We start from the raw sequence: 17,841 nt of genomic DNA on the forward strand, positions 1-17,841 counted from the left end.
CCCCCCCCCCCCCTCCTCAGTGACCATCTTAGTTCAACAAATGATAGAAAACTGCCATTTTGCGACACTATGAGACATGGTGCTTAAGTTTTTCATTGTGGAATGATGATTGTATTATACTCTTTTCTGGTGATTGGATATGAGTTTTCAAAATTCTTTTTGTTATCATTTCAATTTAATCATTTTTTAATTCCAAAAAAACTATGTGAGTAGTTAAAAACGTTAATCAACCTGACAATGTCACTTTTAGTCACCCACATAATGAAAATAATTCTTTTATTTTTGTACACACTTACTGCACTTCATGGTTTGATTTTGTGCGATATTCCATAATTAAAATTAAAATAAAAAAAGAAAAGAAAAAAAATAAGGTTGCCACACTGCATGGTGTCTGCAACCAGATACCGTTAGGGTGAAATGACCACCCCGCCCCTGTGAAACAAAAACTACCATTCCTGTTGGATGCCCCCCGCATGTGCTCCCATTGCAGGGGCAACGCAGCCTGACAGAGAATCCCCTCCTAAAAATATAGGTTTTTTTTTTTTTTTTTTTAATCTGGATTTTTATAGATCTTTTTACACTTCTTGTAATTTAAGATCCAAAAAAATCGAATTTTTCATATTAATTAATACATTTTCTGCATTTTATAAACTTTTCCAAGAAATTAGTATTCTTCTTTTCATTTTTTCTGGCCAAAAACGTTGGCCGGTCCCAGAAATTGATTCAGTCCAGCAGAATCATCCTGATCAAGCCCAAATGCCCAATCAAGCTAACCTATACTGGGATCGGGATCTGCCGAGTTCGATACTGATCCAATTTCTAATTAACTAAAACACTGGTTTTATTTGCAATGGGATGAATTATAAAGCCCAAAAATTAGGATCTAAAGGGATGCATGAAAATAAATAGTTTAATTAGTGATGGGATCCATTAGAGATTAGTTTAATACTTATCTAGTAGCAATTGTTATAAGGATCCAGCTGTGTTCTTCGTTACTGTTTTTTTGGTTTGTTTCCTTCACTTTTACTTTGCTTTTCCTTTGTCCTTGATTGGATCCATGTAGCCGACCCCATTAAGTTGGGATAAGACTTTGTTGTTGTTGTTGTTTGTTGTTTGTTGTTTGAGGCCCAGTTCTTAGCTGTCATAGATAAGGCTAGAAGATTCCTAATTTAGTTGTTTTAGTAGTTTAGTAAGTTATGAGCCCTACCAGTACTTTCTAAAGTAATTTATTTATTTTAAGAAACTAGATATTAGGAGCATTCTATTTTTTTATTATTTTTAGATATTTAAATACATGTAACACCCCTCCCTTACATATGAAATTGAATATAGAATTTGGATTTAAGTTGGTAGCCGAGAGAAAGCTTCCTCTTTCTCCCTCCTCCTCTGTCCTCTTCTCTCCTCTTTCTACAAGTTACTATTCATGCTACTCACACCCTAAACAGAATGACCCTTTTCCTCTCTCCTTATCGATCAAGTTTTCTCCTCCCTTCTCCTTATCATTACTCTCCCTTGTTTCCTACCATATTTCCCTTTTTTTTTTCCCAGCGCATGCTAATGAAACTACAAACCAGCAAGAGTCTCACATCATGGGGATAGCCTAAACCTGGCTGTGTTGCAGCCAATTGAATCATTGATTCCTACTCTAAAATTGGGATTGGCTGGCTGCATCAAAGTTCTTCTGGTCGTTTATCCACTAGTAAAATTTCAGCTCTAAGATAGTCTTTAATGTGCCAAAAGGGTGAAAAATAGGAAATAAACAGTTATCTGTTGAAACTAAAGGCAAAAAAGTTCCAGCACAAGGTGAGCCATATGGTTAAATTGAACTGCCATATTTGACATATGCCAGTCTAGAAAAACCCCCCACCTATACAATGGTTGGAATTTTACACACTCAAAATCAGTCGGTCATTGACCTTGGCCCGGCATAATGAACATTGATCCACCCATTTCCATTATAATTTTTAGTAAATCCCAATTTCCCCGTCTATCATTCCCACTCACCATTCGTAGTTACCAACTTGCATTTTCTTTGCATCCTTCCACAGAACCAAAGTTTCATAAATAAAGAACCACAACCACTAGAGTTAAGCCTTATCTTCCTCTCCAAAGATATGCCTATTCCAATTACTTTAATATGCAGTACACACATCAAAGTATCAAACTTCCACTGATCAACAGAAATTTCTCTTGTTCACACAGAAATCAACAAAAAAAAAAAACCCATTACTTTCTCCATTTCCTAATATAAGCCAGAGCTAGAAGAATTGACGTGTGATAGATAAAGGAACTGTCAAAGGTTAATGACTCGAGAGTGCTTTTAATTAGAGTCAATCAGCCCTCGAGAGGGTCTAACTCATTCATTCTTGGCAAGGTTGGATTCCAAATGCATGTGCTTCAAGAGCTGCCTCCAATAAGAACATATTCAAAAGTGCTCCCAACCCAACAACCAAGAAAAAGAGAAACTGCCTCCACCACTTGCTCGTCAATGTTTCCAAGAGTACTCTCTCCAAACCCACCCCCCCCCCCCCCCCCCCAAAAAAAAAAAAAATCCTGTCCATTGGTAGATAATGAGTGAGATGGTTTATCTATTAATGCTATACTTCATGTTAAGGTTTGCCACGATAATTTCTTATATAAGGTTTGGGGAAACCTCAGATTCTCAACCAAACAATTTCAAGTCTTGGTTCGGGTTTTGGTGGTATGTTTGGGGTTTTTAGTCAACATGCTGAAGGCAGGTTCTGTAAGAAAATGCCAAAGATAGGTTTTGTTTATTTTTTTTCCTGGTTTTGATTTATGATGGGTATTGATGATTTTTGCTGATGAATAAATCACACGCTCACGCCAATAGAAGATACCCAGAAATTTGAGGAGCACCCAGATCGGAGCAAGGCAACCCAGATGAATAAACAAGAAAACTTTTGACAGAAAACAATAATAAAAAAAAAATGGGGGGGGGGGGGTGTGGGGAGAGAGAACCTGTAATTCGTGGAGATGGGTGGAAGAGTTGTGTTGGAGAGAACGAGCAGAACGGAGAGCGGAATCCGTAGACTGGAAAACTGTTCGCTTCAGATCCTCTGCGGTGTAAGCGTGCCATGGCTTCTCTCCCTCCGTCGCTTCGGACGGCGTTGGAGTAGTAGACTCCTCCGCCTCTGCCATTTTGTTTCCTCTCTGTGCTCACTATCTTACTTTCTAGTCTACGGTGTCTGCGCTCTGCTTCTAAGGCACCAAGGGCGTTTTCGTCATGTTAATGTTTCACAGTTCTTCTGTATGGAGAGTCCCACTCGTATCTAGATTCACTTCATGGTATGGTCTCTGTCGACATCAAGCCGATACCAATCTAAATCGGATCATATCAGTCCATATTGGTCATGTTTACCCTTCTTTTAACAAAATGTACACATTTTTTACTAATTTATCTTTAAACCGATATAGATAATCGATTCGGATCAATCAGGTATTGGTATCGATCTCCGTCAATACCTATTTGATACGTTTGATCTAAGATTGATACTTAGAATGGCGGCAGATCCCTTTAAAACTTAAAAGAAAATTTTATAAAACTATTGTAGGACCAGCTATGATGTATGAGGCAAGATGTTGGGAAGTTAAGAAGTGTTAAATAGAAAAGCTATGTGTAGCTAAGAAGTGAATGTTAAAGATGAATGTGTAGCAAAACTATGAAGGAGAAGGTAAGGAATAAAAATATTAGAACTGATTTGAGAGTTGCCTAATCAATGAAAAGCTCCAAGAAAGTCGTTTAAGATATAATGATCATGTTCAATGGAGGCCTGAGGACGCCCCATCAAGGAAAAGTGATCTTATTCTGATTAAAGGAGCTAGAAAAGCTAAGGGAATGCCTAATATGAAAATCTCAGTCTTTTGCCTCATAAACTATTTGCCCATGGAATAGTTCAATTCTTATGAACTGGTAGGGGATGTGAATGTTAAATCAAAATTTATCTGTTGACAATGAATTCTCGAATGCCATACGGTATTTGCTAAAGACCAAGAGCGGTTTTAGATTGCCTCTATAATATCACAAGCACAACACCTTCGAAGACTCCTCAGCACTTGTGCAAGTGTCTCCATTCAACAACAACAATTCATTTTTCACTAAATGGAGGTTAGGGTTCAAACCCTAGATAAGAGAGGAAGAGAGAAAATGTGCAAGTTAGTTCTTTCCACCCCTTAGCCTTATCATAAAGAGGTTGAAACACTAATTTGAGTAGGGTTTACAAGACAAGTGGTGAGATTCCATGGAGTGATCCAGTCAGGACTGTTGAGTCTACCTCTTAATTACCAGAAGGTCCTACAACTCAAGTGATAGGCAACTGTTTACCAATCACTCAACCCTAAGTGGGTGATAATATAAAACCCATATATTGACTAAATAATTTTATCTTTTGGCCTATCCGCTTTATAATATGACTAACAAATTATTAGGCATGGAAAACTAACGTCAAAACCCCCAATCTATGAAATGTTATTAATAAGAGAATCTCGACCATGGATTGGACGTAAAACTTCGATAAAACATTTATAAATATAATTATTTAAGTAATAATATTTAAAATCAATTTATACACTTTACAAAAATACCACAAAAGCTTAAAATTTTGTCCAAACACAACCAACGGATTCATACTTGATATCTCCTTGTTCAGATAGTGGATTCATTATTCATAAAATCTCCCATTCACAGATGAACATTGTGAATCCATCACAACAATAATTAGACAGCATTGGCATTAGCCTTACATCGAAATGCACAATGCCCACTTGCAATGGTGAAGATTTCTTAGGTATAAAGCACTAATTATAAGTCACACACAAAAATATGGCAAACAGTCTATCATGCCAGAGTCTCACAATGATCTGGTTCAGTACACAATACTCTGGCTTATATTTTTAGAACATTCACAAGAAAAAATATTGTGTAACAACCTTGTGAATCAACAACAACAACATCCTTTAAATCCTCTTCAGCCTGCCAATGATTAGAGAGTCAAGTAATGTAGAGCAGGGTCGATAAATATTGTCATTTCATATGTATACTCATAATATATGCTCGACAATGACAGTAATTCTATCAAGAAAAAAAGAATGACATAATTAAAATATCACCTTCAAATTATTTTTAAGAACCTCTTTATACTCCTGACTTTAAAACTTTTGGGGATAAAATAAAAAAACAGTTAAAAGGTGTTGTGTACCACATACGCCTATAGAAGTGCCATTGATGACAAGCTTATCAATCAGTTCCAAACATTTGGTACAAATTCAATTTGGTTCCCATGAGGGATGGTGTGATCCTATATCGAACCAAGAACCGACTCAATTCTGGAATGCTGTACTCTAACCGAGCTAGATTCGATATACACCATCTGAACTTTGAAGTTGCAAAGGTTGATCATTGTCATTATTCTCAATAGATTTGAGTGTAGATCGCAGAACCTGAGAGAGGGTTGTTTAATTGTTCCATGAGACTGCGCCAATTTGGGACAATGTAGCAGGCCTCCTTTTTTGTTTTTCAGTTCTTCAAAGGTTATTGCACTTACTGGGATGCAGTAGTGCCTCCATTATCGTATCCCATTTTTGATTCTACAGTTCTCCAATGGAGATTTCCAAGAGAATCTCCAACGGAGATTTCCAAGAGAATTTGGGAAATGGGGAGGGTTGAAATCTCTCCTCAAGTCTAACATCATCACTCCCCTAAATGAAAATTTTAAGGGAAACACAAAATTCCAACACCTTTGACAGCAACCATAAAAAAAAAGATTCAGGAATTTGAGAGAATATGCTCCACAATAATCGAACTTGTTACATTCAAACCAAATGTTAAAAATAAAGACGCACAAAACCTTGCTTCCTGATCATTTTCTCCCTAAATCATCCAAAAAAAAAATATAAAAACTGAAAGAAACTTTCTACAAGGTTTGAACAAAAAATCCAATTCCATTTCTGCTGTTGCAGGCTGATACCGGCCACTGCTTTGACACAAGAGTTCTACATATGTGAAGAGTAAAGAAAGTCTCCAGCGGCACTGGCATTCACTTACACAATTCAAGTCCCACTAAAGATTCAATAAACACTAAACGTAATGGTGCACAACTACCCAGACACATCAAAGTCACCCACCATTTAGTTATTTGGTAACTCGCTTCAGGTCCAATCCCAATAGGATCTGCAAAGAGCAAGGAGATAAGAGGCATCATCTCTTCCTACTTTGAACTATCAGAACTACCATCAAATTCTTCTTCCCAAAATGGTTAGAAGAAGATAAACTAGACCTTTGGAAGTCGGATACTATCACCTCAAAACAGACCACACCAGTGACTTCTTTTCCTGCAAAATTGCACAACAAATCTACAACCCCAAAAGCTTTAAACACCGAGAAAATTGCACCTTCTAAGTACGTGAAATCATACAGATAAGATATTAGTACGATTGACTGATCAAATATCAAAGCAACGAATTCGTAATGTATTGCAAACCCAGAAAAAAAAAATGCATTCAAGCAAACAGAGAAGAATGAAGAAAAGGAAATGAGATAATCAAATGAGAAACAAACATAAGAACCTAATGTAGAAAACGGAATATTAATTGATTCGTTTGTTTGGTAGAGCCCGCGCGGACGTCATCGCCCACCTCGCGAAGAGGGACAAAAGGGCTTCGACCGCGGGCAGTCATCATCGCAGGGAAGAGGCCGAGAGAATCATAGTTTGGCAAAGTTTCCCCAACCAGCTCGAAACAGATACAAGAATTGTTAAAGATGAAGCGAAGCGCTACCTAAACCCACAGGGCCGTAGGGGCAACGTTTCGAACAGCTCTGCCATCCGCTTCATTGATCTAGGTTGGGGTGGTACTCGCCCTCCACAATCTACAACGGCCGCTTCCTGCTCTGATAAGATCAAGTAGTCGCATAATTTAGGGTTTCTGATCCCATTTTATAGAGCATCATCAAAATATCTAAATTCTTAACCCAAAAAAAAATCAAAATATTTAGTAAGCCCTGTTTGTTTGGTAGGCAAAAATTGTGGGCCTTACTTGTACAGGGTCAAGCTGGAGGGACAAAAAACGACAAAGAAATTATGGTAATAGATTGGATGAAATAATGAAAGGGAAATGAACGTTCCAAGGTCACGTGGCCCTTGCGTCAATGCGAGGGCTAATAAGTTTTTTTTTTTTTTTTTTTTTGGTAAAACGAGGGTTAATAAGTGGATGCACATAGTTATCGATATTCAATATGGATGGGATTTTTAGGTTTTACAGGGGTGCAACGTGCAGGGGGCATCATTTCACTATGTCCTCCGTGTCTAGGTGCAAAGATTGCGCGATAAGGAAACTTTTTTTCATTAATTAAATTCATATTCCTACATTTCCTAGAAAATCATATTAAATATGATAAGACCCTAAAGAAGTGTGGCATAAGATAATTCACTTGTCACATAAATAAACAAAATAATGCATATTTTATCAAAAAAAAAAAACATACACACACAATTAATGTATATGATGTTTTTTGTTTTATCTTTTTTTAGTAATATGTTTGTTATTTTAACTCCGGATGCAAATAAACAACTTTAGGTTTTTTGGTAATATGTCTGTTATTTTACCATCCATGTTCTACTTGAAGAGTAAATGTCAGGAAGCAGTGGATAGAGTCAATAGACTAATGTCACATAGGTGTGTGAGTTTGTATTTAGTGTCCTCACCCACCTCTTCATATGGTCCTCCTCCTCCTCTTATGTGTGTGAGTAAAGTTCCATTGGGCAATTTATTAGAATTTTTTTTAGAAAACATTCAAAATATCTATTAAACAAACGTTGTTTGGTTATGTGCCTTTTGTGCCTGACACATGAATGTGTGAGATTACCACATTACCCCTATGAAATAAATTCCATCTACCATGCACTTGCTCTCTTCGGCCCGCGCTAATGCACTGGGGCTATGCAAGCAAGCAAAAATATATTATTATTATTATTATTATAGGGAAAATCTTATTGTGAGGAAGGTGTGAATTAAGAAGTTGTAAAAGGAAAACAACTTCAATCTTTAAGAAGCCCTTTTTACCTTGTATTGAAAACAACTTATGGTAATTAGATAATGGATAATTAAAAGAAGATACAACTACTTAACTTAATACTTTGATTGCACATCTTGCACTTATTATTTCATCATAATGCCAAGGGACTTAATATGTAGAAGTAATATAATTACTATTATGTTTATATATAAGCAACTATTAGTCTACTAGCTATCGATAAAAGGAAAATCTTATATTTTTATTTCACTTGTATGTAATATTGGATTAATTTTGAAATATTTTGGATTACTGATGTGATACAATTAGATACATGACATACCATATGATTAAACTTGGTTTTGTTTGATTGACTCTATGGAGAGGGGAAAAAACATTAGGTGGAGGGCCAAAAAATTTGGCATGTAAACAATCCGAAAGGCTTTATTTATCCAACAATCATTCTGTTTATAACAACACTCCATGTGACATAAAAATCACTTGTCAATATATACCTTTATGGCCAGAGTGCCATACCGCCATCCCCTTCTTTTTGGATTTATCATTTATTTTGTTTAAATCCACCTTTTGTCTCAAGGTTAATGACGAACTAACTAAATTGCTATAAAGCATAGCTTATAGACTATAAATAGAAAAATCTCTATCAAGACTGTTATATCCGGGCCCTAAAACTTTCTATTTTAATGTTCAGGTGCGACACCGGAGGACACCAGTACAAATGAGTACTGGGTAGCATCTGTTTTTCACCGAGAAATGAAGGACAACCCCATTTGCACATACTACCCATGCTTCAATAATTGGAAGGGATTTTGGACACGAAAATGAAGGTCAGTCGAACCACACACGCACTGGAAACACTGGGGAAGGCCCCACTCAGCCTAAGGAGAGATCTCCATACAAAGCAACCAGTTCAGCCTTCACTAGCTGATGGTCACCGGCTGATGGAGCATCCAGTGGTGAACACCATACGTGAGTGCACAAGCCAATTTTGGGTTATTTTTCCATGGGACTCGAGACCTCACGATCGTGCACCCCAAACTCATCCACATTGATGGAACAATATGTTAGGAGTTGATTAATGTGGCGGGACATCTCGAAGTGGGCCCGTTAGTGCCGAATGACGGAATAACCCAGTGTTGGGTAAAAACCCATTAATTCTCCAAACAACCTTTAGTGGAACTTAAGTGGCTATAAATAGGACTCTTACCACTCATTTTTCTCCAACCAAAATAGAAACAAGGAGAGGGAGAAAGAAGATGAAGAAGGAGGAGGAGAAGGAGAGTAAGGGATGAAGGAAGGAGGAAGGCTAGGGCTTCATTCTTGAAGTAAGCCCATATGTTCATCTCTCCTCCACAACACACACGCACACATACACACAAATCTCTCTCTCTCTCTCTCTCTCTCTCTCTCTCTCTCTCTCTCTCTTCTTCCCATTTCACTCTTTATTGGAAGTAATGGAGACCCCAGCCATATCCCACCTACCCAACCATAAAGCCTACATAATGGGAGGGGGGAAATTAGAGCAAGAGACCTACCTTGATAAGGTTATTCACTCAACCTTGGGTCTAAGCACAAATCCCTATGAAACCCCTATCCAAAACCCTAAAAATTGGGGTAACTAAGCCCTAGAACAAGTGTTCTATCCAAACCCTCTACAATTCTCCACTAAAACCTATGGCATGATTCTATATTGAAATAAATTCAGCAACTACACTAAACCTAAGCTAGGTGTGGTGTGTGTGAGTGCCCCACATACGAACCGACTCTAAAAATCACAAAAACCTAAGCTATAAACCATACAAAATAGAAGAAAGAAATAATGGAGTTAGGAAATGACACCCCATTGAACAACACACATTTTCACCGCCATACACAGAGACCACATGGCCTATAGGATTGATCTGGGCAAGGAAACCTCAGTTTCAACTTCACCGGCTAATGGTCACCAGCCAGCCAGTGAAGACAAGAACCATCCATCGGTGAAAATTTTAAAAGATTTACATCCCTTTTGGATTTGTCCACCAGTAAACTCACCAGTGAGTGAGCATCCACCGATGAACCATTTTAAAGCTGCTATTTAATCCTTTTATTTAGGACACGAGTCTTAGTGTCTCACTCCTCTATGGATAACCGAATAACCTAAAAATACTATGGACCCTAGGAGTGGAACCGAGAAGAGACGGCAGCACGTGGCACGAGATCGTTGACCACCTACCACCGTCTAGGACTCAAGGTGAGGGGATTTTGTGTGTTTACATGGATTTGTTGCATCATAATGCATATGTGGATGAAGGATGTCAATTTACATATGATTATCTTATTCCTTGTGGAAAGTGTTGATGTGGCATGAGATTGTGGATCATGGTTATGCATATGTGTGTGTGTGTGTGGTGACTAGGGTACAGGGTGGCCAACGGCTGGTGCTGACGGAACTACATACTCAGGTGGGTGTATGTGAGTGTGTGTGTTTGTGTGTGTGACTGGGGTGCAGGGTGGCCAACGGTTGGTGCCAATGACACTGCATGCCTAGGGGTAGGGGTGTCAATATCTAAACCGGACCGGTTAAACCTGACCGGACCGAACCGATTAAGCCCGATCCAAACCGAACCGGTGGCTTATCAGGCCGGTTTCGGTTTGTATTTAAAATTGAATCCGGTCTCGGTTCGGTTCGGGTTAGACCATTGGGCCACCGGAAACACCGGAAATATGCACCGAAACCGGAACCGATCCAAACCGGCCCGATATAAAATCGGACTTAAAAGTTAAAACTCATTAATCTAACTGGGCCAACTCTCAAGTGGGAGAAGCCCAAGGCCCCAAGTGTCCAACTGGACCAACAGTAGCCCAAGTGCCCAAGCCCAACATTTATCAACTATTCAAGTTCAACCTGTCAAAACCCAAGTGCCCAAGCCCAAGTGCCCAAGCGCCCAAGCCCAAGTGCCCAAGCTAATGGTCCATACCGGTTTAAAAAACCGATCCAAACCGAAATGAACCTGATAAATCCAAACCGGTACAACCCGAACCCAAACCGCACCGAAGCCGACACCGGACCGAAACCGATAATTCCTTAATGGGGCGGTTTCGGTTAGTTCCAAAGTCACACCGAAACCGGTGGAACCGGACCGAAACCGCACCAACCCGGACCGTTGACACCCCTACCTAGGGGAGTGTGTGTGGGTGTGTGTGTATGATTGAAATGTGTTGTGACATATTAAAATGCATTAGGCTAGGATAACCACTCTGGTGCTATAACCCTTGCTAATATAAATTTACGTATTGGCTAATCCTTTCCTCCCACGGTTAGAGGTTGAGGATGATTGTTGGTGACTAAGGTGCGCAGATATTAGCGTCGAGACAAACCCTCATGCGATGTTGGATTCTGTGATGGATATACCTTACAAGCGATGCTGGATTCGATGTAGTGGATTATAGGAGGGTTATTAATAAGGTTTGTTGGGTAACGATGTGGTTTCGAAATCGGCACGCTCCTAACTAGTAACTAGCTTGTTTTCTTGGGGACTAATAACGTACATTCATGACTGGGGATACCATCTATGTTGTAGTAGCACTTATACCCCTTCAGACTTAGAAACTGTTGCTTATAATTGTTTGATAATAATTGGATCATGTCATTGCATTCATATAATTGGATTCATATTGATGTGGTTAGGCATGGATATCTATATTATTGCAAATCTTGGATTGCCATGATTGCTTGTGTGTGTTACCCCTCATTGGGCTTCGTGGAAGCTCACCCCCATTATTGTCCCATTTTAGATGTTGATTCAGGTAACTTTTCAGAAACTATAATTGAGGATCTGACTCTCTACAGAGGTGGCCTATGGGATGAGGAGCTGGTTGCGTAGGATGATGGATGCGTGTGTGATGATTGTGCATTTGGAGCACACTGAAGATGGGAGTATAATCTTCTATTTTTGATTATTTTTATACTTAGCAAATGTAGCCCTATAGGGGCATAACTGTAATTATGATCCAAATGTGAAAACATTCTTTTGTGTAAATATGGTAAATATCAATAGAAATCACCAGTTGATATATTTTGTTTATATTATAAGTATGTGATCTTAGAATCATTTCATAATCTTATGAACTTAAAGTACTACGTCATGAATCATGGATGGATTATGGACACGTGTGCGTGTCCATGTCACCAGCTTTCAGGTGAGTGGAGGCGGGGTATGACAACGAGCGGTATCAGAGCATGATACTCTGCTTTAAGACATAAACTTATGAAATGTTAGGACTACTGGTGATTAAGCTATAAATAAAAGCTTAAAGATAAGTACATAAATCATAATTCACATATAAAAGACAAGTTGGGGGTAGAAGCCGATAACTCTAATAGTTGCATTAAAAAAAAAATTTCAGCTTACAACTTAAGGAAAGGGAAATACAAGATTTAACTAGGAACAAACTACATAAACGAGAACTACCAGCTGAACAACCAACAAGTTCATAACATTAATAACACAACTAAAACACCAAGAGAATCACAATCCTAAGAACACGACTAAAAGATAGAAAGACCTAGGAAAAAAACTACTGTTGGGGTGGATCACTGGATGGTACCGAAGAAACTGGAGTAGTATCTGTCAATCTGAAGTAAGTGTTCCACCTATGGGTCCATGCCTCCAGATGGCCGACTCTACCATCAATGTTTTATAGATGGGTATTCAGACCCTGAAAACCTATTTCCATAGCCTGCATCACCCGCTCCCAACCCACTGCATCACCTGGTGCAGTTGAAGAAGAAGCACCACCAATATACTGAGATGAAGTGTAAGGAGGAGTGGCAGTTCCCTTACGGCCCCAACGCAATGGAGGTCCATCATCTTCACTATCCTCCCCATCTTCCTCGCTCTCCTCAACCTCTTCGTCTTTTTCCATATCCACATCTTACCGACACCCCCTCAGTATCACTACCACCATTAGGGTCAATCCCCATCTTCACTACGAAGTGGGAATCAAAATGATACCTCTTGGTTCCATTTGTAGGCTCACCAGCGTAAGGGACCCCGAAGTGTACAAAAATATTAATAAGGAGCTTCCCATAAAACAAGTTACCGTCCTTTTGGTACTTGGCCTGGTATGCCATATGCCGCATCAATATGTATGGGAGGTTGATCTGGAGCCCCACATACAAGCAAAGGGTAACATAAGCCTGGAGGAGGGAAACTTCATTGAAATGACCCCCAGTTGGTACTATGTTGAACTAAACTATCTTACAAAGCACATTGGGTGTGATCCTGAGACGACTGAACCTAGCCCATCCACCAGTGGTTCTAGTCAACTACCAACACATCTCATCTAAACTAGCTTGAGGCATGAAGGCTCCCCTTCTAGTCTTGGGAGCACAGTATACTCTCTCCACGACGCTTGAAATCTTGTAATAGCAACAAACTCGATTGTGGTGAAGGAGAGGTCTACTCCCATAACTTGGCTCGTGAGACGATAATCATTCTCCCCCACTTCCTCGCCCCTCATATTGCAAAAGAACATTTATACCAAGCGAGGATAACACTTATCCCTCGGGTCCAAGAGCAATGATCAACGCAGTGCCTGGAACTGCCTCGCTATACCAAAGAGAGGCATCTGACCATTTCTACGCACTTTCCACAGAGTTAAACTAAAATCTATCAAAGTTGGGTTCTGTTCGGCTGCGTGTGCCTCTTCTAGAAATCATGACTGCATACAAACACAACAAATATATATATACAACTAAGTGTATGCAAAAGGAAAGGTACATTTGGAAATAATGTAAGATATTTCACAAAAATTCCTAATTAGAGTTTCACAGAGAAGAAAAATTTGGGGAAAATGGAAAATCTAGCCAAAATGGGGGAAAACCTTATCTCTTGAGCAAAATACAGCGTGGATTGGTAGCAAAAATCACCAGATGATGTTCTTCCAACATTGGGAAAGCTCTCTGGTCGTTATTGGCAAGAAAAAGAAGTTAGAATAAAAAATAGGAGCTCTCAGCCAGCCCTTTTAAAAGACAATAAAAGTGCTAACTGACTGGCTGGTGAAATAATTACCATCCACTGGTGAAGGTAAAAAGGGTGAAATTCTTTTCTTTTCTTTATATGTGTGGGTCTATTTTATGTTGCTTCCTTCCCTCAACATGTGGACAAAGGATGTGAGTGTTTGAGCTTAGTACATATAAAAACTTGAATCTACATGTCTAATTGTACTAAGTTGCCTATGTTGCCTCTCATACAGGAAAGTTCACATGGTTCCTAGAAAAGCCCGAACACAGGTGGGACGGTCGCCTAAACGGTCATGTCGTACCACTACATCTGCTACGGGTCAGCCACTGGCTTCAGAACCTAGTAGGCAAGAGGTGCCCGATATCACAGCACAAGGAGCCCCTCCTGCTCCACCTATACTTTCTGTCCAGGCAGGATGTAGTGTTAATTATGGGCAACATGTTGCAAGGGCTATAACAACAACAAAATGTGATGATGCAAGGGCAACAATAGCAACAGTTGGAGTTTATGATGGGTCTAAATGCACAGATCAATGCGGTGTTTCAGACTCGAGAGGGACATGTTGTTCCACCACAAACACAGCCAATATCTAATGTTGCTCCTACCCTTATTCCCTAGGCACAGCAAGTCTCCGCACCAATGGCTCACCACATAGCCCATCCGGAAGGTTCCAATGTACATTATGCCCCATAACCTGATATACCACTACCATAAGGGCAAATTACACCACAGATCTAAGCCATATTGCCTATACCTATGGACCATGTGAAAGTGATGAAAACATTCTAGAAGTTTAGCCTCATTACTTTAGTGGGATTGCGCAGGACCCTTTGGCACCCATCAAATGGGTAGAGGGTGTGGAGAAGGCATTTAAGGTGATGGCCCTCACTGAAGAACAAAAATTGATGTGTGCCGACTACCAACTACAAAATGAGGCAAATGCATGGTAGAAGTCCACTGAACCCATCCTAGTGGCCCTATAGCTCAACCTCACATGGGAACACTTTAAAGTAGCATTCTACAACAACTACTTTCCAGATTGTGTGAGGGAGAGGAAGGAAACATAGTTCATGGATCTGAAACAAGGGTCCAATTCTGTATTGGAATATCAACAAAATTTGAGAAGTTGTTCTTCTTCGCACCTGTGCATTTGAAGGGGGATCATGCAAAGGCTAAGAGGTTTGAGAAGCGGTTGAGACCCACCATTGGGGCTATGTTAGTTGCTTAGTACCTCTACAATTATGTGCAAGTGGTTCAGGGTACCAAATCCATTGAGGACAAATAAAGAGAGAACTATCATGCCATACAGGGAAAAAGGACAATGGCACCTAGCAGGTTTGGTAAGGGGACATATTCTAGTGCAGACTCAAGTCATTATAGAAGACCAGAGACAGGACAAGCTCCACCACCACCTAGACCCACCGTAGCACAGTCTCAGATGGATCCCTTCAAGTGTTTTGTTTGCCAGCAAATGGGTCACTATACAAAGAATTGCCCACAGAGGAGACCGATGACCCCTTTGTAGGACCAGCCATATCAATGTAACCATCATCCGCCATCCATCCAGCTCAGACACCATAAGGAGCTATACTACAAGGGAAGGTGTTTACACTGACTACTGAGAAAGCGAAGGCATCTCCTGAGATGTCACCGGTACCTTGTTGATATCGATGACCCCTGCATATGTTTTGTTTGATACTGGTGCATCACATTCATTTGTATCCCCCACTTTTACCGCTAAGATGAATATCAAGCCAAAGATGTTGACACACAAGTTAATAGTTAGCACACCAACTAGGAGTGAAGTAGGATTGGAGGTGATTTATGAGTCGTGTCCTATTCAAGTTTGTGGACAGGACATGATTACTCATTTGATTAAATTAGAGATGCACGACTTTGATGTTATTTTAGGTATGAATTGGTTATCTGCCTATAGGGCATGTGTTTTATGTGCCGAGAAGAAAATTGTATTCAAACTTCGAGAAGGAGGTGAGTTTGTTTACAAAGGGAGAAAAATCAAGAAGTCCAAGAAACTAGTGATATCTGCACTTAAAGTAAGAAGATTGCTGGAACAAGGGTGTAAGGCTTATTTGGCGTCTGTGGTTAACACAACTAAGGAGAGCAAGTCTATAGAGGAGATAGAATAGTGAGAGAATTCTTAGATGTCCTTCCTGATGACTTACCTGGACTAGCCCCAGATCGAGAGATTGAATTCACCATTGATCTGATTCTTCAGGCAGCACCTGTATCAAAAGTTTCATATAGGATGGCACTTTCAGAATTGAAGGAGTTGAAGGAACAATTACAAGATTTATTGAAGAAAGGTTTCATCCGACCTAGTGTGTCCCCATGGGGAGCACCGGTACTCTTTGTCAAGAAGAAGGACAGGAGTATAAGAATGTGCATAGACTACAGGAAACTCAATAAGTTGACTATCAAGAATAGGTATCCGTTGCCCAGAATTGATGATCTTTTTTTATCAATTGTAAGGTACAACCACGTTCTCCAAGATTGACCTCAGATCTTGTTATCATCAACTCAAGATCAAAGAGTGTGATATCATGAAGACAACTTTCAGGACCCGCTATGGATACTGTGAGTTCCTAGTTATGCCATTTGAACTAACTAATGCCCCTGCAGTGTTCATGGAGCTAATGAACAGAGTATTCCACGATATGTTAGACAACTTTGTCATCGTGTTCATCGACGACATTTTGATCTATTCGAAGAGCTGAGAAGAACATGCTACCCATTTGAGATTTGCCCTTCAGAGATTGAGAGAGAAGCAATTGCATGCAAAATTCAGAAAATGTGAGTTTTAACTTACACAAGTACATTTCTTAGGGCATATTGTCTCAGAGAAGGGCATTGAAGTTGTCCTAAAAATGTAAAGGTTGTGGTAGAATGGGAGGCACCCAAGAATGTGGGTGAAATTTGTAGCTTCCTGGGATTAGCAGGATACTACAGAAGGTTCATTGAAAATTTCTCACGCATTTATATACCTATGACTCGACTAACACGGAAGGGAGTGAAATTTGAATGGTCTAAGGAATATGAAGAAAGTTTTCAAGAATGGAAGCGAAAATTAGTTACAGCTCTAGTACTCACTATTCCAGAAGACGACGCCGGAATGGTAGTATATAGTGACACATCCAAGTTGGGTTTAAGCTGTGTGTTGATACAAAATGGTAAGGTTGTAGCCTACGTATCTCGACAACTGAAGGACTATGAAAAGAATTACCCCACTCATGACTTAGAGCTAGCAGCAGTCATCTTTACTTTAAAGATATGGCGGCATTATTTATATGGTGGAAAGAGTGAGATCTACATCGGTCATAAGAGTCTAAAATACTTTTTCACCCAAAAGGAGCTAAATATGAGACAAAGGAGATGTTTGGAGCTGATGAAGGATTATGATTGCACCATCCATTACCATCCTGGGAAGGCTAATGTAGTGGTTGATGCATTGAGCAGGAAGTCTCAGACTCTGTCCCTAGCAGCCTTGACTGTGAATGAACAGCTGATTGAAGAAGCTAGAAGAATGGTCTTGGAACTATTAATGAATGAGGTGACGTGACTTTGGCTGCACTTATGATACAACCATCATTCATGGAGAAAATCCAAGCCGCCTAAGCACTAAATGAAGATCTTCAGAAGATAGTAAATGACATCAAAGAAGGAAGACAAAAGGATTTGAACTTCAAGTTGACTGAAGAGGGGATCCTCAAGTTCAAGGATAGGCTTTATGTATCAAAGGATGAAGAGATGAGGGAATTAATATTGAAA

At 39.6% G+C, this 17,841-nt stretch overlaps 1 long non-coding RNA gene across 1 annotated transcript; it reads right to left on the reverse strand.

Moving 5' to 3' along the window:
• Positions 1 to 5,789: 5,789 nt before the first annotated feature.
• On the reverse strand, positions 5,790 to 7,060 carry LOC122060978. Its single transcript, XR_006134520.1, has 2 exons — positions 6,294 to 7,060; positions 5,790 to 6,187 (listed from the first exon to the last, which is right to left on the reverse strand). It is a non-coding gene; the product is annotated as an uncharacterized LOC122060978 (long non-coding RNA).
• Positions 7,061 to 17,841: the final 10,781 nt, after the last annotated feature.

This window comes from Macadamia integrifolia, chromosome 14 (assembly GCF_013358625.1).
Source record: "Macadamia integrifolia cultivar HAES 741 chromosome 14, SCU_Mint_v3, whole genome shotgun sequence".
In the NCBI taxonomy this organism is placed as follows: domain Eukaryota; kingdom Viridiplantae; phylum Streptophyta; class Magnoliopsida; order Proteales; family Proteaceae; genus Macadamia; species Macadamia integrifolia.